Below are 22596 nucleotides of genomic sequence, written 5' to 3'. Positions count from 1 at the left end.
ACGAGTTAACAGCTTAGATGGGCTCAGGCATCCACCACAACCAAACACCTAGGCAACAAACCCACGAATGACTAACTCAACTACACTCCTGCAAAACTACACACTATACCTAGGATTTCATACAAGTAACACAAAATTGTGCTGAAACCGGCTGAATGTATCAAACATCTACAGTTGTAACCTGCTATACTCTCATGTGATGCATATGTTGTACCATGTACCATATATATATCTCTCATGCACGCAAAAATAAAGAATTAAAAAAAATAAAAAAAAATAATTAATTTAATCCATTGGTTTAGAATGCAGTCATTTAGGTCATATTTTCCCATTAATTTGAAGGTTTTTTTTCTTTTTTCAAGAGGGTCAGGTGTAAAAAATAAGGTATAATGGGCGACTTACAATTAAAATGACTTTACACTATAATTGTAACTTTTGCTTGGAAGCATGCTTAGGAAAAATTGTATATATTATTAAAAAGTACATATTGTTGTATTTTCATTGTACATGCAAACTTTCATTCATTTTTTTTTGGGGGGGGGGGGGGGGGTTTAACAGTTTATTACAGTTTTTATTTTAATCAAAAAAGGTACTTTGTATGATATTTTAACCGACATCTTTATTGTTCCATAAAGGATAACATAATCCAGAAAACAGAGACAAATGCATATGTCATAGGAATATCACCAATAGGTAGGAAGAACAGACAGAAAATATGAACTAAACCCAGGCATGAGGATAAGACGAAAACAAAAAGAGAAGAGAAAGGAGACAGGCTTGAGAGTAGCTTTGGGTAGGGGGGTGGGGGGTGACCTATTTAAGCTAAGTGGTTACAATGTGATCAGACAATCTTTACGATTTTTGTAAGGAAGCAAAGTTTTAATAGTATTTTTTAAAAAAAATCTTTTTCCAATATCTAAATGATCAAAAGAACACTCTAAATCCCCAACATTATGTGTGAAAAATATGCCCTCTTATTTTTCATTTTACAAAAAAACAGCAAATTTCAGTAGAAACTGACAATTTTATAAATGAACAACCCTTCCTGTTACTTACTGGTTTGGTTAGCTCAGTGGAGCTAAACTCAAGAGGCATCAATTGCCCAGAGCACTTGCTTTGCAAAGACTTCTCACTGAGCTGCATTGGGAAGTATGTGATTGGACAGCCACAGAAAGTCTGGCCGGGGTTAGACAAGAAATCTGCAGCGTTTGCAAGCTGCTTTTAGGTATACCTAAATTAAAGAAATTCATAAGTAAGTACATGCATATTTTCATTGGGAGTATGTACTAAATAGTGCTTTTTATTCATTCATTTATTTATTTTATTCGGGCAGTAAAGTGTCTCTTTGTCCCTAACCCACGTCTGATTTGGTTTGAGACAGTAAAGTTAATTTCTATGTTAAACATGGTGAGCTTCATCAGAATTTAATGTTTAGACTGCTTTATGATTTTATAGATAACCTTCATAATGTTTGTGGTGAACTCCATGTTTATGCATATGATGCAATGTAAACTAGAAGACTAATATATCTTTAAATATACTCAAGACCAAACACTGGCATTTTCCAATATACTGCAGTGTACATACTCACTACTTCCTGTTCTGTATCGACCACAATGGGCTGTGGTGATTATCTCCTTCTCCTAGCTCTGAATGCGTCATATTATACTGGTGAGTATAAATAACATAATTAAGTTGATTTTAAAAGGGAATTCATAAAAAATGTATATTATAGCATAGTTGTTTTTTCCCAAAATGTTATTTGGATTTTCTGTTTGAAGTAGATGACATGTGTCCTCTATAGCAGTGTTCTCCAACCTAGTCCTCAGGGACCACCAACAGTCCAAGATTTATGTATTTCCCAGTTTTTTGTTTTTTTTAAATTCTTTATTTTTGTGCTTTGTTAGGCATATCGGCATAAAATATTAGCACAAGAATACAACATTTGGTTCCACAAATATTTTAACAGCCAATGTGGCAAAAACAGTATTTTTCTCAGCAGAATTTTTAAATATCAAAAACAGGTGTGGCGACAAACCCGGGGTGGATGTGTTGGTTGCAAGCTTGGTGGTTGTTGTGTCTACCCCTGGGATACTCCAAGTGTATGAATGTGTGAATGTTAGTTAGTTCCATATTTGTTGTTATGCTGTGCTTGTGAACATAGTTATGTGTGCGTCAGGTTAGATCAGGTGGATGCTTTTGGTAGCCTATATGTGCACTGTCATGGAGTACTTCGTTCGAGCGCTTTGGAATGCCAGGTGTGAGTGCTACTCCTATGTGTGCAGTACACGCTGTGGCTCCCATCTAAAACCCCTAACCCTTGGGGTGGTGGGGGGGGGGGGGGGCGGAGGGTGCTAGGTTGCGATAGCCTCCTTCTCAGGGTTAGTTGTGGGGGTGTCTGTTCGCCCCTGGTGTGTGAGGAGGGCCCCAGTGGAGTCTGCGCAGTGCTTGCGCTAGAGAACCTATTGAACATATATAAAATATTTATAAAAGAGAGATTCAATATGGAAACAATTATATATATATATATATATATATATATATATATAAAACAAAAACATAACGACAACATATGTGGCCCTATTGGGTGCAGTGTTTTTGGTGGTAATGGCTTATGTGAGCCTTTGGGTAAGTTCAGGTGTGTAAGGTCTGCCGGTCCCTTGCCGGCGTATCGAGAGAGGTTCCTTCTTCTGGGTCCCCGCTCTCTGGGTGTCCTGTTGATGTTGTGTGTCTCCGTGGGGGTTGTAGTCCCAATTCGAGCAGGAACTCTGGTGCTCTAGCCGGTGACGTGAGGGTGTGTGTAGTCCCTTGATGGTGAACCAGCAGTGAACCTGTGTTCCCCCACCTGTATGCAATTGCGGCTTTGCGGAGTGTTGTAGTGATTGGTCCAAATGTTTTGCGCCTTAGTAGCGTGGCCCTTGTAATGTCCTGAAAGAACAGTAGCTGGGCACCTTCAAAGTCCAGTGGCGTTTTTCCTTTTAGTGCAGTCATTATTTGTATTTTATCGTGGACTGTTATGCAGCGCAGAATGGCATCCCTAGGTGTGTTGGGTGAGATTCGAACTGCGCTCGTCACTCGGTAAATGCCATCCAGGATTATTTTCCTTGCGGTGGCCTGTGGCAGTATGGTAGAGAGCAGGCGTTGTGTGTGGCGTGGTAGCTCCTCTGTTAGGACTGTGGCGGGGACCCCCCGGATCTTAATGTGTGTCCGGCGCTGTCTGTCCTCCAGTGACATTATCTGGGCAGCTAAAACATGCTGTTCTGTCTGGAGTTGTTGGATTGAGGATTGAACGTGTCTTGGACGTTGTTAATATCATCCTCTGTGACTCTGACCCTTTCTGCAACATGTTGGATGTCAGCTCTTACTAGTGCAACATCTGCTGCCAGCAGTTTCTGTATGTTGTGAAGTAGAGCCTTTGGTGGTGGGCAGTGGCGTACATACCAGGGTCGCAGGGGTCGCGGCTGCGACCGGGCCCGGCCCACCAGGGGGCCCGGCCGCCCCTGCGACCCGGTATGTAGCCACTGGGCCAGCCTCTTCTCCTGGGAGGCCCTAGAGCCGGCCACCTCCGGGCCCCCCCGAGGCTGGCCCTGCTGCCACCCGGCTGGCCGGTCCTGCGGGCGCGCGAGGGAGCACTCTCCCCTGAGTGCTTCCTCTTCAGCTCCCTCGCGCACCGCGTAGGGATGCCGGCGCCAGAAGATGACGTCATCTTCCGGCTCCGGTATCCGTACGCGGCGCGCGAGGGAGCTGAAGAGGAAGCACTCAGGGGAGAGTGCTCCCTCGCGCGCCCGCCAGCCTGACTGCCCGCCGGGTGACCGGACCCCCAGGAGCCCAGCAGCACCACTGGACCCCAGGGAATCCCCTCAGCACTCCAAAAGGTAAGGAGGCTGGGGGGATTAAATACAAAAAAATGTTAGTGTGTGTTAGTGTGTGAGTGTTAGTGTGTTAGTGGGTGTTAGTGTGAGTGTGAGTGTTAGTGTTAGTGTGTGTGTGTGTGTGTGTTAGTGTTAGTGTTTGTGTCTGCTAGTGAGTGTCAGTGAGTGTGTTACTGTGTGTGTCTGTTACTGTGTGTGTTTGTGTGTGTGTTAGAGTGTGTGTGTCTGCTAGTGTCAGTGAGTGAGTGTGTGTCTGCTAGTGAGTGTCAGTGATTGTGTTACTGTGTGTGTCTGTTACTGAGTGTGTTTGTGTGTGTGTTAGTGAGTCTGTTTGATGTCTGTTAGTGAGTGTGTGTGTTTGTCAGTGAGAGTGTATGTTTTGTAAGTGAGTGTGTATGTATGTCTGTCGCTGAGTGTGTCTCTGTCAGTAAATGTGTGTGTCTGTTAGCTAGTGTGTATGCGTCTGTTCGTGAGAGTGTGTGTGTGTCTTCAGCACTTACCTTTCTCCAGCGCCGGACTCCCTTGGCGCAGGGGAACCCTCCGCCTCTCAGCTCCGAATGCGCATGCGCGGCAAGAGCCGCGCACGCATTCAAACCGCCCATAGGAAAGCATTACTCAATGCTTTTCTATGGACGTTCAGTGTCTTAGAATCGCGGAAGCGCCTCTAGCGGCTGTCAGTGAGACAGCCACTAGAGACTGGATTAACCCTCAGTGAAACATAGCAGTTTCTCTGAAACTGCTATGTTTTCAGCTGCAGGGTTAAAACCAGAGGGACCTGACACCCAGACCACTTCATTGAGCTGATGTGATCTGGGTGTCTGTAGTGGTCCTTTAAGTGTGTGCATCTGTATGCACTGGCGTACATACCGCGGTCGCAGGGTTCGCAGCCCTGCAACCCCTGCGACCAGGTGCCCGCCGCAATGTGTTGCGGCCCCGGTCCGCCAGAGTAAGCGCGGGGGGTTGGGGGGGGCCCACGGATCAATTTTCGCACCGGGGCCCCATGGGTCATGTGTACGCCACTGGTGGTGGGGGCTGATTTATGTATTTGTATGTTTCTTGAAGTAGTAGTATTTATGTAGTAGTATTTAGTAGTAGTATTTAGTAGTAGTATTTAAGTAGTAGTATTTATGTATCTGTGCGCATCTGTATGTGTGAGGTTGCGTTATGTATCTGTGTGTGTTTGCCTGTGAAAGGCAGAAGGGTGTTTCTCAGACCAAAATGACTGATACAAGTACAAAAGAAAAAAATATTAAATCAAAAGAAAGTTAAACTTTATTGCTTTCTAATCTCAAAATAACACACAACACATAAATACCCTCTGATGAGCCTTCTCAAGCGAAAAGTGCGCATCAGGGGCTCAGATGGCATCCCTTCTTTTTTGTGTATATATATATATATATATATATATATATATATATATATACAACCGGATCAACCAAATCAAGTAAGGGATGCAGTGATAATGCTCTTTTTTTGTTTTTAATATGTTCATTGGGAAGGTATATACTATAGAACTTTAGCTATTTAGGAATTTTTATGTATTTGCTGCAGTTCTACATTGCAGCTAGATGACTATTCAGGGCTGTCTTAACGCATGGAAACCCTGGACAGTTGCCCAGGGCCCCATGAGCTGAGGAGCCACATAGACTTGCCAACGTTTTAATATGTTATTCCGGTAGATTTATTCAGAACTTTCAGACCCTCTTTATTAAAATGTTTAGGTGGACTAAACAACTCAGTATCAGCTGTTGCAAATACATATCTTGACCTTGACAAAAACAACATATACGTAATAATTGTACATAAGTATGACAAAATCAACACACATACATTTTATTTTTTTTATTTTTTTTATTCTTTATTTTGTCTTGACACAACGAATTGCATACACGGTCTAGTTCTGTTTGACATTGGTTAACATCATTCGACATGGTATAACATGGTTCAGTATAATCGTTCACCGGACATGCAGTGGGGTTACAGGAGTCACATTGTACAAACATTCCCTCCAAATTAGTTTGAGGCTGTTATAGAGTGGCATACAGCGCAGGAAACCTAGTCTTAGCAACCCACTCGTTGTCTTGTTAATGTAATGTAATGTTTTTGTCCTGCCTTTGGCAGGCCTCCTGTGTTGTGAAAGTCTGTACGGCTGTTTCCTTTTCCGATGTCTCCAATGTCCGTGTGCCCCATGTGTCTGCTCCCATGTATGGATTGCGTTGGTCAACTATTTTGCTATTTCTAGTTAGAATCATAGAAAACAGAGAGGATAGAACACAGGTTGAAAGATAGGTGGGGGAGGGGGGGGAATCGATGGGTTGCCATCGGGGCCTGGTTATATATTAGTTTCCCAAGTTGACCCAGGGTTCCCAGATCTTTTGGAAAGATTTTGAGGTGCCCCTCATTCTAGCTGTCAGGTCGTCCATCAAATTGACTTCTTTTATTCTGTTGATGACCCCTGCAATGGGCGGTGTGCCTGGCTTGAGCCAGTCTGAGGCTACGGCCCTCCTGGCTGCTAAGGTTATCTTATGGAGTAGCTTTTGTTCATGCCCAGTCCAGCCGTCTAGAGTCCTGCTCAATAGAAAAAGCCATGGGTCGAGGTCTGGAGGTCTGCCAAAGACCTGTGTCAGTAGTGCCTGTATCTGTTTCCAAAATGTGATCATCTGTGGGCATTCCCACCACACGTGGACATACGTCCCTCTCAGGCCGCACCCCCTCCAGAACTCATCTGTAGGAGTCTTGTGCATTTGGTATAGTTTAACTGGTGTAGTGTACCAGCGATGCATTGTTTTGATAGATTGTTCCTGAAGGGTAACGCACACTGACAAGGTATGGTTCGCCTCCCAGATCTCTTGCCACTCTATGCCTTCCAGCGTGTATCCTAGGTCCCTCTCCCATTGATCCGTATAAGCTAATTTGCCCCAGTGCCTTGCTTCTGAACAGAGGTGGGCGTACATGAGTGTTATCATGCCTTTGGGGATTATTTATTGGAGGCAGATGCGTTCGAAGAACGTCATCTGTTTCCAGGCTGCCGTCTTTATGTGTGCCAAATTCGGAAAATCCCTGATTTGTATGTATCTAAAAAAATCCACGGGGGTGAGATGGCCCCGCTGCCTTAGTGTGTCAAAGGCGATGACCCCTGTTCCCTCGTATAGTTGGTAGATGCGTTGTAAGCCTATCCTCTCTAAGTTTTTGAAGTCTCTAGCTGTCCTGGGGTGAAGGCTTTATTGCGTAAGTATGGCATAATAGGGGATGGGTCCGATGCCAACTGAAATTTAAGTTTGAAGGTGTCCCATATCTGTAGGGAATTAATGGTAGATGGGCATGTGACCCTGATCCCGGGTCTGTGTTCTTTGGGCACCAACATGAGAAGCTGCGGGAGGTCGGCACCTGTCATGAGGGATTCTACGTCTGCCCATTTGCGGTCCCCCGGCGGAGAGTGCCACATTGCCGCCTGTGACAGTTTAGTCGCTATGTAATGGTAATATATGTTTGGGAGTCCCAGTCCCCCTCTCGTGCGTGGTCTATACAAGATATATCTGGATATTCTATGTCTTTTGTTCTGCCATATGAAGGCTCTGATTGCCCTCTGTAGGGGCTGCAGGGAGCCTTTAGTGACGTGGATGGGGAGCGCCTGGAACACAAATAATATTTTGGCAAGATGTTCATTTTAACAGCGTGGATTCGACCTATCCACGAGATAGGCCTATCCACCCACGTCTCCATCTCCCGCACTAGTTGTTTTATTAAGGGCGTATAGTTTTGGTCGTAGAGTTTTTCTGGTTTAGCTGTTAGGCGAATACCCAGATACTCACAGCTATGCAAACATCACGCATAGCGTATTTTGGTGCACAAAGTTTTTGGGGGAAGGAGGGGCAGCATTTCATCCTTGAACCCTGGCAGCACACTGTCTTTGGCTGGCCCTGCCCCTTTCCCCCTAAAAAAAAGTGAGGTTTCTCTGGCACTTAAAGCTCACCCACACACCACCTTCTAACCCATACGCTCACTGAGAGACTGAACCTGGGAGGTAGATACACACTGGCCCACAAACAAACACAAACAATGACCCACTGACACACATTGACTCAAATACACACATTTACTGATCCTTACACATACAAACACACTGTCCCACATTGTGAACCACATGGCTACATAAACATGCATAGCTACACATACAGTTATTAGACATGTGCAATTCGTTTCGGTCCGAATAGGAATTCGGACAAATTTTGGACAATTCGGACATTTTTTTTTTACAGGTACTTAGTTAAAGGTCCCCCCTCATTAGTTTTTAGGGTGAGGGGGGTAGGTAGGGGGATACGTTTTATTGGGGGGGAGGGGGTGACTAGGGGTTTGGGGACCCCTAGTCACCTGGGGGGGATATTTTTTTCAGGGGTGGGGGCCGGGGGGGCACTATTTTTTTTTTTTAAAAACAATGAGCAGTCACAGGCTGCTCACTGTTTACTAGACATGCCCCTACTCGCGGTATAGCGAGTAGGGGCAAAATTTACTAATACTAAGTAATTTTTACTTAGTATTAGTAAATTTGGCTGAAAGACCAATTTAGGTCTTTCAGCCTTTTGGTAGATAACTCCCTTATACCGTGGGAATTAGGGAGTTATCTACCAAGCGGCTGCAAGAGAGATCCTGAGGTGCCGAAGTCCCGAAATGCCGAAGTTCCGAAATGCCGAAGTTCCGAAGTGTCGAAGTGCTGAAGCTGCCGAAGTTCCAAAGTGTCAAAGTTCCGAAGTGCTGAAGTGCCGAAGTTGCCGATGTTCCGAAGTCTTGAAGTGCCGAATTGCCCAAGTCCCGAATTGTGAAAATCCCGAATTTCGGAATGGCGAACTGAACCGAATTTTTTCCCCATGCACATGCCTAACAGTTATACACTGTTACACAGACATTTAAACACATACTATCACTCACACAGTTTAAAACTGTTACATACACACACTGTTACCTACTAACTGTAGACTCACATTTACGCACGTTATTACCTTGTGTTCTTACTCCATCTGCATGTGCTGAGTGTCTCAGGCATCCCAGCAACCTTCTACCAAATACAGTAGATCACTGCCACCACTGAAGCCCCCCTTACATCTCCCAAATCCACAGTCCTGCCCTCTCCATTACATGGGCAATTAAGCATTTTTTTTTAACTGAAGGAAGGTTTCACAGGCAGCTTTCAACCCCTGACTGAAGCATCCTTGGGAAACCCGCCGTTGATTTAAAAAAAAATTGCTTCATTGCCTGGGGAATGGAGAAAACAGGACTGCGAGTTGGGGAAATGTCTGGGGGGCACTTTTGACACCTGTCCCCTCTAATCCCCCTTCACTACACCTCTAATCTGTATAATGTAGCTATCTACATGTGCCTGTATAATAAAGGTGCCTGCTAGGGCACTACAAAATAAATATGGATATTTTGTACATTTTGTCTCTATATTTTATGTATGTGTATATAGTTGGTGTGAACTGTTACTTTTTAGGGTAGTTTTATTTTTGTTAGTGAAGGAGGGGTGATGCCCCTCTAAATTATGGAAAGACATCAAAGAACTGCTGATTTTTGGAAGTATGGGTACATCAAAAAAATCTTCACTATCAGGCACCTAGAATAGAATACAGGCCAAGGTGTGCGTGTGTATAGTATAAAATATAGTTTGCCAATGCTACCTTTAAAATAATTTCCTGTTTTAATAATGCAAACAGTTAAGAAGTATTGTCCATTTTCACAGTTGCATCAAATTCATACATAGCCACAAAATGCTACCTGTTTGGCTGATATCACCCCTTAATTATATTATATCTTATATTATATCTATAGGCAGTTCTTTATTTTATCTTTAATTTTTTAAAAATAGGTAACGTTAATTTATAATGGGTGTACTAAATATGTACACATCACTGTTTGTGTACTGTATCAGTAAAGACTGTGTGAGCAGGGAAAGTGCTTTACAGATTTAATAGTGTGTTTCATGCTGGAATTGCAAAATGTGTTTCATGTAGTGGATGATTGAACATGTCTGATTTTCATATTAATCAAATGTATTTTTTTTATACAAGTTAGTTTCAGTTGCCAGCCTTCAAACTATATCCACGAAGTCCCTGAAGAATATAGTGAAACTGTGGGTTATGTGGCTTCTGATGTCCTACTGACTTGCATCTTTGACAATGAAACAATTGGACAAGCCCGGTGCAATGATACAGCTGTTATCTGGAGTTTAAACACCAGGATGCATTTGGTTGAATTTAATATCCATAGAGCTTCAGTCCAGTTTTGGTACAACTGGGGTCACCGCATTGAAGTTGGCGAGTATTTGAAGAGCAAAAACTTTTCCATAATATTGAAGAACATCAGTTTACCTGACAGAGGCAATCTCACCTGTATCCTTTATGATGGAGCAGATTACATGATGGCTGTAAGAACAATTCACCTACAGGTATTGCAACAGCAGACTACAGGTAATATAAAGGAACAACATTTCAAATTCAAGTTTGACATTTATCTGGGAAATCTTTACATATGCAACTCTTGTGAGGTAGCTCAGTTGGAAAATTCCCTGACTTCAAAGCCTGTTCAAAAATGCAAGGTCACAGGTTCAAATCAACTCAGCCCTTCATCCTTCCGAGGTCGATAAAATTAGTCCCATCAATTGGGTAATAATAACATCGATTACTATTCAGCTGCCGATTTGATTAATTCCAAGAGCGTGCGCTGAAAAGTGTTTTGAGTCCCACTGGCAGAAAGGCACTATATAAATACTAGTTAGTGATATTATAATTAACAAAAGGATCTTCAAGGGTACTTTACATTCATTATTTCTTTTGAAACTCGCTAGGAACTTCTTATTTACTTCTTTAATATGGTATATAGCTTATTGCACATTTTGGAAATTAGTTATATTTCGTCCCTTAATCAATTTTTTAGAAGTTGCCATGTTCTGTATATTATGTGTGCGTATTATAATCTGCTTTAAATTGATACTATAGAGAGGTCTTATCATATTTTTTCATTCTTTATATATACACAACAGAAAACGTCGGCTTAACATGTTGCAAAACAACAGTACAGGTGATAAATGTACAGTACAATTCTGTCGACATAAATTTTATGAGAGTGATAATGTAGGAAAACAATTTTGTGACAAAGACCATCTAGAGTGACAAAATAGTATGGGTACAAACCCAGTAGGTACACTACCCCAAGGGTCTTAAAGAGAGATCTTATTCATATCAAAAGAAAATACAAATACATGGTTTACAAGCAACATGATGCAGTGTTTTCTGGGTCATTTCCTGTCAGATGTTTTCCATGTTGGCATGAAATGGTGAGATTTAAAGGTAGAAGGATGAATGCAATCACATCCCTTTGTATGTTCACATTTTCTGATCATGGGGCCCGATCAATTGTATATCCATAATAAAAACAAACCAAACAATTGTTTTTTTCACACCATTACGCATTTTATTAAGAGTTAATAAATTGTACTATAAAAGTAGAGGAATATGCAGAATTAGTAGTTAAGCTGTATTATTGCAACCGAATGCAACGACCGAATGCAATTTCAAATAAAAGTTCTGCTATTGTTTTGTAAGTAGTGAAGTGGTTAAGTATGAAGGTCAGAAAGTCTGTTATATAGCATGATACATACATACACATTGCTTCCTGTTCTGTACTGACCGCAATGGATTGTGCTCGTTATCTCCTTCTCCTAGCTCTAAATACATCATGCTATCCTTGTGAGTATAAATATCTTTTTTTTTTTTCCGTTACATATGCACTTCAATTTGGCATTCAACGAATAAACCCCACAGTATTTAAAAGTAGAGAAAAATTAAGATATGCATATAATTGTTTTTGTTGCTAAGTTGCATGTAGTTTGTTGGAGCATCCATGATTTATAAGGTTAACCTGCGGTAGAATATAATGATTTACATAATTCCATAGCACGTTACAACTAAAAATAAGGGAAATAAAACAGATAATATGCAAAAAGTAGAAATTCATGTTTGAGCTGTCTGGACTTAGATTTGCACTAACAAATTGAAAGGAACCGCCGGTGTTTGGAGGTACCCCCTGATTGACTCTGTGAGGGTCTCCCCCTGGGTTCTAGGGGTCGAGAGCGTCATCTGGGTGCGTCTTGTGCGACCCATGGAAGCCATAAACTCGGGTGTGTAGCTAACTTAGGGCGGTCAGGGACAGAGCCACAGAATTAGGCGGCCATCTCAGTTCAGCGCCAGACCACGCCCCTATACTTTTTATTTAAACTTGTATAGAGTGTAACATTCTTCTTCTTCCCTCGCGTAAGTATATTAGTACTTAGGCAATACTGTGCTTCGGAACTTCGGAAGTTCGGCACTTCAGCACTTCGGAACTTCGGCTATTCGGACATTCGGAAGTATGCACATGTCTAATATATGCCATCATATGCCCATGTGGTCTTTTTTATGTTGGTCGTACCATTTGCCCCTTAAATGTACGCAATCAGGAACATCAAAAATGGTTTTGAGAAGCAGTCTTTCATTACATTTCATAAAAATGCATAATAAAAATCCAAGTAACCTCCAATTTATGGGCATACAAAAAAATCATACCAAAATGGAGAGGTGAAGATCTGATACAAAGAATAGGTCAGATGGCAATGGGATGGATTTTTAATTTAAATATAATAATACCTCATGGGCTGAATAGCGATTTTGAACTTTGTCACTTTTTATGACAGTTTAATAAATATTTTATTCCCTCCATATTTATGATTGCTAATATGCATATTTTTTTTTTTTTTACTATGTCTTTTATTATGTTGTTCAACATACTTTTTAATGTAAGACCCCTCATTTTTATATCCCTATTCAGAATACTATTTTATATATTCCTGATATGTTGATTAGGCTGAATGTTCTCTGATCAATACTGGACTTTACAATATTTAAGTTGAGGGATAATTATATTTGCAACATTATCATAAGCATATTGCCAATATGTAACTTTCCCGTTACTTGTTTCCATTTTTATCCATTACCTCTTATGGGAGAGGCTGTAGACCAATAGAGACTCTGTTGCCATCAAGCAAAATGGCGATCATGGACTTAGCCATATACACGACTAAGAAGGGCATCACGTCACTTCCGGGTGACGTAATCAGAACTGGCAAGTCACACATGATTGAAGCACAGCCGTGATCAACACAGCTGTTGGTGGAAACCACGCAGCAATTACCCAATAAGGACTCCACTCACCATTTAAAAAGAAGACTGGACACTGGAACTCCACACCGATTGAAAAAGCCTTTACAGCGAAACACGTCTCGGGACCACCCACAGGATTGAAGTTTGAGAAACTGTCATGTATTTGTTGTTTTATATTTAAAGTATCTTTTACAATAAAGTCAATTTTAACTTACAACCATATCTTCTCCTGTGGACTTCAAAACCAAGTGTTCCAGTTACTTAAAGAAGGGTTTGTGTCCTCTATTTGATACACAAGCTACTATACTTAGAGCCAGGTTTAACGGCTCTAATCAGGATACATCACCTAAAGGATTCGTGATCCTAAATACAGACCTGCTAGAGTGATCTGAGCCTGTAATACTTAGGCTCAGAACCATGTGAGTGAATCCAATTAAAAACTATCTACACTTTCACCCACTATACAGGGAGTGCAGAATTATTAGGCAAATTAGTATTTTGACCACATCAACCTCTTTATGCATGTTGTCTTACTCCAAGCTGTATAGGCTCGAAAGCCTACTACCAATTAAGCATATTAGGTGATGTGCATCTCTGTAATGAGAAGGGGTGTGGTCTAATGACATCAACACCCTATATCAGGTGTGCATAATTATTAGGCAACTTCCTTTCCTTTGGCAAAATGGGTCAAAAGAAGGACTTGACAGGCTCAGAAAAGTCAAAAATAGTGAGATATCTTGCAGAGGGATGCAGCACTCTTAAAATTGCAAAGCTTCTGAAGCGTGATCATCGAACAATCAAGCGTTTCATTCAAAATAGTCAACAGGGTCGCAAGAAGCGTGTGGAGAAACCAAGGCGCAAAATAACTGCCCATGAACTGAGAAAAGTCAAGCGTGCAGCTGTCAAGATGCCACTTGCCACCAGTTTGGCCATATTTCAGAGCTGCAACATCACTGGAGTGCCCAAAAGCACAAGGTGTGCAATACTCAGAGACATGGCCAAGGTAAGAAAGGCTGAAAGACGACCACCACTGAACAAGACACACAAGCTGAAACGTCAAGACTGGGCCAAGAAATATCTCAAGACTGATTTTTTCTAAGGTTTTATGGACTGATGAAATGAGAGTGAGTCTTGATGGGCCAGATGGATGGGCCCGTGGCTGGATTGGTAAAGGGCAGAGAGCTCCAGTCCGACTCAGACGCCAGCAAGGTGGAGGTGGAGTACTGGTTTGGGCTGGTATCATCAAAGAAGATCATCATATCAGTACATCTCTTGGGAGATGTTCTGGGACACCCTTAGGTTATTTTACTCTGTGGCAACTTTCCATTATGGAGATTCTGGGGTCCCATTCCACATTCAGATGCTTAAAGAATTCCTCTATGTATGGTTCCAGATTTTTTTTCATTTGTTCTGATACTCCTCTAATTCTTAAGTTAATCCATCTTGACCGGTCCTCTAGGTCTATCAGTTTGTACTACATGTCAGCCATCTTTTTTTCCAGCACCAGATGTTCTTCTTTGTGGACCTTTTCCTTTAGTTCCAACCTGTTTCGTTCTTCTTTTATTCCTTGAAAACATTGGTTGAGAGTCAACAGTTCTTTCTTTATGTCTAGAGTATTAGCTTGGATTTCTTCTCTCAGTTTTCCAAACTGTGTATCTAAATGTCTGAGTAGGCAGTCATATTCATGTCTTCCTTCTCTTGACTCTTGAGTTTCTTCCACTTGTCCTTTATTGATGCCTTACTCTGATGGAATATTAGAGAGAAGAGATTCCTCCATGTTTGTTTTATTACTTGATAGGTTTGGCGAAAAGAAGGGAAGGCGTTTTTCTGTTTTATATTTCAGGCTTCTTCTCTTTTTTTAAGTGCTTGCCGTTTTGTGTCTTTTTTGTAGCCATTTGTATTTTAATTTGTATTTGTGTTTTAGTTTAACTCTTTTTCCTGGAGGTTATATGCTCTTTAGGCTAGAACTATCTTTGCTTTTAGTGTAGTACCCTTTTGTATCTTGTGTTTCTTGCTCCCTAATTTCTTCTCCTCCTCACCTTCACTCCCACCTTAAGCTTTCTATCCTGGTACACAATTATGTTTTATTATTTTTTTCCCCTTTTTACTCACTTTCCTTTCTCTTCTGTTTCCTATTCTGTTGCGCAGACAATCGTGCTAAGTAACAGGAATAGGCGAGAAGCGCAAGTGGTGTGAGAGCAAAGAGAAAGATCCAGACAATAACTAGAAGGAAACGCACTAGAAGTAACAAAAGCCCCTGGGCAAATCCACCTGGCACACTGCAGACATTTTTAGTAGTCTTTCCCATGGTATGGATATAAATGAACTGGTTTTAAATAATCTTTAAATCATGTATTGCCCCCTGTATGCATCTCTATAATATCCCTATTTAACCTTTTCTTAGGGGTCCACTGATTTTCAGGAGACTCAATGTTTATTCCAACCCCTGCAGAGTAAACATATAATGTAAACAGATTGACAAATTAGTAACAACTTGCAGAGGTGTTCTCCCGCTTGCTGTTTTCTCCTATTATCCATGGTTTCTATTTGCGTTGAATGTACTCACATGAGTTGGCTCCCTTGGGTTTATCCGTTGGGGTATCTGGCTGGCGGTGGCTTTTTCCGGCGTAAGGATAGCTCCCTACATCCCCCTGCTTCTCTGTTTTATGCGACACCCTGAGTGGCACACCAAGTAAGTCAGGTTGTCTCCTCCGCTAGTTAGCTCCCTCAATTATTCCCTCAGCCGCAAGGATATTTTGGATATTAAGAACCAGCAAGCTTGGATTTTAAATATAAAATCCTCTCCTGTTTATTTGAAACAGTTGCTGAACAACATCAAGGAAACAAAAACAAAATAGAGGATGGGATTATGATTCAAAATGACCAGGGACAAAAACTAGCAATAGACTGTACAAAAACTACCACTTCTGGATGAGATCCAAAAGGTTAAAACTTTACAGTCTATAGTTACTGTAACAGAGCTCCAGTACTCCGACCGAGTACCTCCACCAAGTCTGCTTCCTTGTAGCTATCAGGGACCCTGAAACACTTCAGACCCAGACGCCAAGGCTTGACTGAGATCACTTAGGGCCTTTTCCACCTTGGACCAAACACCAGATGACACATGGTGAAGGTTAAACAGCAACTCTTGAATACAGCACACATAGTTTAAGCCCCCAACAACCTCATTTACATACAATAGGCTGATAAGAGCACTACAGTACATGGAAGGGTGGGGTCAGACAATAGCAAGGGCTTATGGGAGATTGAGGAGATTGAGGAGGGACAGGGCAGCCAATTTAAACTGGTCTGGCAGTGTCCCTGGGACAACGCCCTGCTGGGGAAACAATAGGACTGGAAAAAGGGGGGAGGGAGAGATGCACAGACCAGCAATACATTCAACATACCCTGCACAAATAATAGGCACAGTGTGACAAAACACAAAAGGAATTTGGGAGCCCACCCATAAACTCTGTCTTCCATCCCCAGTGACGGTGACTACCGTCACAGTTACTTTTAATCCCTTGGTATTCTAAACACTACGCATTCTTTGGTTAAACAAAAAGCTGTTTTTAAACAGTGCTCATCCTAACAACTTTGCTAAACCCTGGACACTTGTATACATTGCAGAATGGAGATGCAATCATGATCTCATTGATAGTGAAAGTTTGATCAGACGGCATCGGGTTATCAGATTAAGAATTATTTTTTGATACTGTGGAGTTTAAAAACAACGAATTGTAGAAATGAAATCCACATTACAAATATATGCTAGAATAGCCATTCTGTGATTATAGCTCAGTTATTTTCTCAAACAGCTACTGTTGTCCTCATTTTGCAATTCGGGGTTACATTTCACTACAATTCTATGTTTAGCAAATAAACCCCTTAGTGTACATGGATGTCCTCACCCAAAGTCCAACTTTGCAGATTCCGCACTACTGCACTTATCTAGTGTAAGAGACCAAAAGAGTCAAGTAGTATATCTCTCACGCCTTACTTGAGCAAATAAAATATGTAATTATCACACTGCAAAATTACACATTTGTAGACAGAATAAACATTCCTGGTGGACATGCATGTTTGGTAGCTGCCTACCATGCCTACTCCAATTCAGCCCTGATTGCCACTGACTGTAAGAGGGGACAACAATAGATCTTTGTTTTGTTTGTAAACTAATACAATTTTATTGATATTGCAGCATTTGTTAAATGTATTGAATGACTGGGCAGCTCTGGTGTTTATATTAATAGTATTATTTTCTCACAAGTTAGTTTCAGTTGCCGATCTTCACGCGCCATCCATGATGCTCCTGTGGAATACAGTGATACTGTGGGATACGTGGCTTCCGATGTGCTACTGTCCTGTGTTCTAGACTCTAACACAATAAAACAAGCCCAGTGCAATGACACATCTGTTGTCTGGATTTTAGGCACCGGGATATAGTTGGTGGAATTTAACTTTCAGAAGGATTCAGTGCGGTTATGGACCAGGTGGAGCAAGCGTATTGAAGCTAATAAGGACTTTTTAAAGACTCAAAACTTTTCTATTGAATTTAAGAATGTCAGTTTGTCTGATAGAGGTAATCTGAGCTGCATACTGTATGATGGACCAAACTATGTGATGGCTGGAAGAATAGTCCACTTGCGCATTTTGCAGGTATTGCAGCTGCAGCCCAAAGGTAACGTCATTAAATAAGAAAGCATAATTTTAAATTATTACTTATTCATCCCATTAGCTCATATTTGCTGTAGATTTAACAGTGGAGACTGATCTATAAGGGGCACTAAGATTGGTTTTCTAGGGGAAGGGAGATAATCTAAAAAAAATATGAAAACAAACTAGATTAACATACTCCAGCCATTTCCATATGTATTTCAAAATAAAATTAAAAAATCCTTCCCCCCATTGTGGAGAAGCTTTTTTGAGAGCAACTAGGCATGTCAAAAATATGGGACTGTTTTGAAATCTGTCCTGTTTCAGCAGGTTTTGCACATGTCTTATCTCTTTTAAGAAGGAATTTCAGGAGCCGCCTATTGAGTTGCTTTTCGACCAGCAGAGCTAGCTGCCCATTATTGAAGACATACTATTGGCCTTTTTATTCAGGGGCCATAATTGGTGGGGTTTCAGAGACCATAGTAGAGAGAAGTAAGCAGCTGCTGTCCCCTGCCAGATGTAAATTTATAATGTAAGAATTTTGCGGACCCCTGCAACCGGGTGCCCACCGCCATGTGTTACGGCCCTGGCCTGCGCGGCAAATCGCCAGGGCTGCACATTCAAGGGGCCCATCGGGTGGCCCATGCTGTGAGGGCCACCCGCTGGAGATGAATTTCCAGGGGGCTCCGGTCAGCGCTGTGGCGCTTCTACAGCACGACTCTGCCCCCTGTAATGACATCATAGCTGGGAGTAAGTGACTGCCCATAACTCCTCCTAGCTATCAGCGAGAGCCCGCGCGGAAGGAAGCAGAGGGAGTTACAGTGGGAACTCTGACTCCCACCAGCCTGAGCCACCACTGGACCCCAGGGAAAGTCACCCTCCTGCACCTAAAAGGTAGGAACCAGGAGGGTGACTTACACATTTTGTATGTGTGTATGTGTTTGAGTGTCTGTCTGTGTGTGTTTATGTGTCTATGTGTGTCTCTGTATGTATGTGTCTGTGTGTGTCTGTCTTTATGTATGTGTGCCTGTATGTGTGTATGTGTTTGTATATGTGTGTGTGTCTCTGTATGTATGTGTGTATGTGTCTGTCTGTCTGTATGTATGTGTGCCTGTCTGTATATATGTGTCTTTGTATGTGTGTGTGTGTATGTATGTGTCTCGGAATGTATATGTGTCTGTATGTATGTGTCAGGGAGACAGCCACTGGAGGCTGGATTAACCCTGCAGTGTAAACATAGCATTTTCCCTGAAACTGCTATGTTTTCAGCTGCAGGGTTAAAACTAGGGTGACCTGGCACCCAGACCCCTTCATTGAGCTATGGTGGTCCTTTAAAGTGCTCAGTTACTAAGAACTGAGACACATGTTGTGGCTAGTTGAAAAATTGTGTGAAGTCTCACACCTCATGACTGGGCTGTGACTTAGATTCTGGTTTCCGTCTGTAATTATTGTTACTTCTGTGAACCAAGCCAGCTACTTGTTGGCTCCATATTACTATTGCAGATTACTTATATTGCTAGTTGCAAAGGTAATAAAGATTCTATCAGTATCCTGCTGCTCTACCCCCCTAAACATGAATCTGACATGTTACATAACAGCAGCAGCATTCACTAGAAAGCTATAGTTTTCATTACAGAAGCAATAATGAAGTTGAGATCAGAAAAGGGAAGAATAGAGAGCTATTTTTCTGTGTGATGATTCATGCCTCCCAATAGTCCCGATTTTACTGGGACAGTCCTGCTTTTCGGGTCCTGTCCAGCCGTCTTGCCTTAGCTCCCTGGCATTCCACTTTTGCGGACACCAGGGAACCATCCCCAACAATCATAGCATGACTGCATCATCACACTATGTTCAGGGCACTTGGACCATGCAGGGAGCACTGAAACAGTGCTCCTTGCAGGGCCAGCCCTCATTGGGCTGGCAGCCTAAAGTGTATTCACACAAGGCTGACCTCTAAGTAATGTGGGCGGACCTCCTCTTGGCCAGAGTCAGTGATCACGTCACTGGCCAGCTCCCTTTACCCCCCTCAAACTGGCGTCCTGATTTTGGGACTGCTGATGTCGGTAGTTATGGGTATCTCTGTATTGCAGCTCTGTGTAATCTATCACAGTGATCCTGGCTGTGTGGGATAGTTATGGGAATCTCCTTATTGTGCTCAGCTCTGTTGTATACAACAGAGTATTTCACTCAGCTCAGCTTGTTGTATTGGTATCTCTGTAGTACTCAGCTCTGGGTATTTAAAGTGTAACTTTGTGTTGTGACAAGTTCAGTATATTGTATGTGTACCTCTGTATTATGCTCAGCTCTGTGCATTGTATTGGTATCACCTAATTGTACTGGTACTTTGTATTATATGGTATCTCTACATACCTGGCTATGTGTATTGTATGGGTATCTCTGTATTGTACTTAGTTCTGTTTATTGTATAGGTACCTCTGTATATCTCTATATAATAACTAACTATAAATATTGTGTGGGTATCTCTGCATTGTACTTAGTTCTGTTTATTGTATAGGCACCTCTGTATATCTCTATATAATAACTAACTATAAATATTGTGTGGGTATCTCTGTATTGTACTTAGTTCTGTTTATTGTATAGGTACCTCTGTATATCTTTATATAATAACTAACTATGAGTATAGTGTATAGGTAACTCTGTATTGAAAAGAGACTGCCATTCAGTGTTGAGTACATGTGGTTAAGTGGATTGATACCACAGGTCAGAAGATGGTGGTAAGAAAGTTAAAGGACAATGTAAAATTCTAGGGGAGATTGTGGTGGAAGCTCGGTAGAAATTAAATTTAGTAGGCCGAGATTTCCACGTGGCATATGTGTAAATGTTGGTGTATCAGTTAGTCAGTTACACGTAGCTAAGATACAATCAACAGTGTACTGAGCAAGTGCAGGAATGCAGGAACTGAAAACACTTCCCCTCCTCCATTGTTCTGGGTGAGCCATGTGGTCTAACAGGTAAGGGAAGTTAGGCTTTGTTCAGCTGATTGGGTAAAGAGTATCTGTGGGTAGAGTTAACTATAGGAGGAGCTATATGTCTATATCATGCTTTTACACAGTCAGTTCTGGGCTCAGATCTTGTTGTATTTTGGTGGCATTAGTCCCTCTGAGCCCCGGTCGGTGAATCGAATAAAGAATCTCTTCCTTCCTGAAGAAACCTGTGTCCACTTCTCTGTGCTTGGCTTCCGTCAGTTTCTCCGGTATCAAGATGACTTATCTTAAAACTTCACCAGCTTCACGGAGATAGAATGATTAATGATTCGAATAAACATTTTCTTGTTCTAGAATTAAATTTAGTTCATTGTAAGGTCATCCTCCTAATAACCTAAGTGAAGGATTAAAGTAACATAGAACAGTTACAAATTTATAATGTAAAATGTGCTTATCAAATGTTGGTAGCTTGTATGTACTATGACGGTTACACTGTAAAGGAACACTTTAAGAAACATAACTTTTACAGTTCGATGTAGAGATCATGTCCCCTAGAGTGTGCAAACCACCATTTTAAAATAAAAACATTTAAGAACAGTCTGATATTAACCAGTACTCTTCTTGGCACCCGGGGACTGCCCTCTCCTCAGCAACATGTGATAATATGAATCAGTTGCATTCCACCTAGATAGTACTGATTGGCCGATAATACTGGCTAAGGGTTGGCTCAACACTCATTCCATTAGCCTCCTAGAAAAGCCATAATTTATATCAAACCATTCTTAACGTTCATAATTGTTTGAAGAAAAAATAGATACAGTACATCAGAAAGTAGTGGAATATATGACATTGGAGAAGTAGAAAGTATCAAAGCCAGGTAACATGAGTATTGGCAATACTAGTGATACATAAGATTGTGCCATTGCAGTATATCAAGAAACATACCCCAAAAAAACAAATAAAGGTAACAGTGTCAACTATAGGTCTATGAATAGAATGTCTGAAAGAAGGGGAAAAAAGAGTGAGTGGAGGAAAGGGAAAAAGAACAGGGCCAGAAATATATATATATATTTTTTTCATATTGCTTTCATACACTCTTACAATTTGAAAAATTGTTATGGTGCCATGTTTCTTTAAGGAATTAACAAATGGTTTAACTACAAGCTCTACAAATTGACACTTGATTCCATATGCAGGTCCTAGCCTGCAATCAGAATGTCTTTAGACTAGGACATCCAGTCTAAAGATTCCTAATTGAAGCCACTGGCAGCCATAGGAAGGGGAGGGGCAGAGTGATCAAGCACCATTTTGCAGACTTTGGGGTTAAAGTGATCATTAATGGTTTAACCCCCCCAAGCTCTCAGATGACATTCGGAAGCACCTTACACCATACCAACTTTATTGTAATGAAGTGATTATGGTGCTGGGAATGGTCCTTAAATGGACATGCTCTGCCTTCTTTTACATTTATATTAAAGATTTAGAAAAGTACATCATAATCTAGTCCAGACAATGCAAAGAGAGAGCAAACATTGCTAACGAGGAGAAGAAACAGAAACATTGCATCATGTCTCCTATTCTCTGTATGCTTTCTCTAGGCTGACTGTCAGCAGCAAGGGACAGAATTTATACCATGTGATTTGATGCCCTCAATATTGTTTATATAATTTGGTTTTAAAATCATGTATTTTGTCTTTACTTTGTCTTCTGTTCTCTCTCTTACAGACAATCACAGTTTTCTAGTTGTCCGTTTTTTTGGTGGGCTGGTCCTTGTACTGTTTGGCACGGCAATAATCTCCGTTTTGCATTTCAAGGGTAGGATTAATATTACATATCATTTTAATTAGCTATTTCTATCTGTTTTCTATCTAGATTTATGAAAGCTTAGAGTTCTTTTTAGACACTGATATAAACAAAGGTGTCTTGGTTTATAGC

The sequence above is a fragment of the Pelobates fuscus genome, chromosome 1 (genome assembly GCF_036172605.1).
Source record: "Pelobates fuscus isolate aPelFus1 chromosome 1, aPelFus1.pri, whole genome shotgun sequence".
Classification (NCBI taxonomy): domain Eukaryota; kingdom Metazoa; phylum Chordata; class Amphibia; order Anura; family Pelobatidae; genus Pelobates; species Pelobates fuscus.
Note: the sequence above shows the minus strand (reverse complement) of the source record.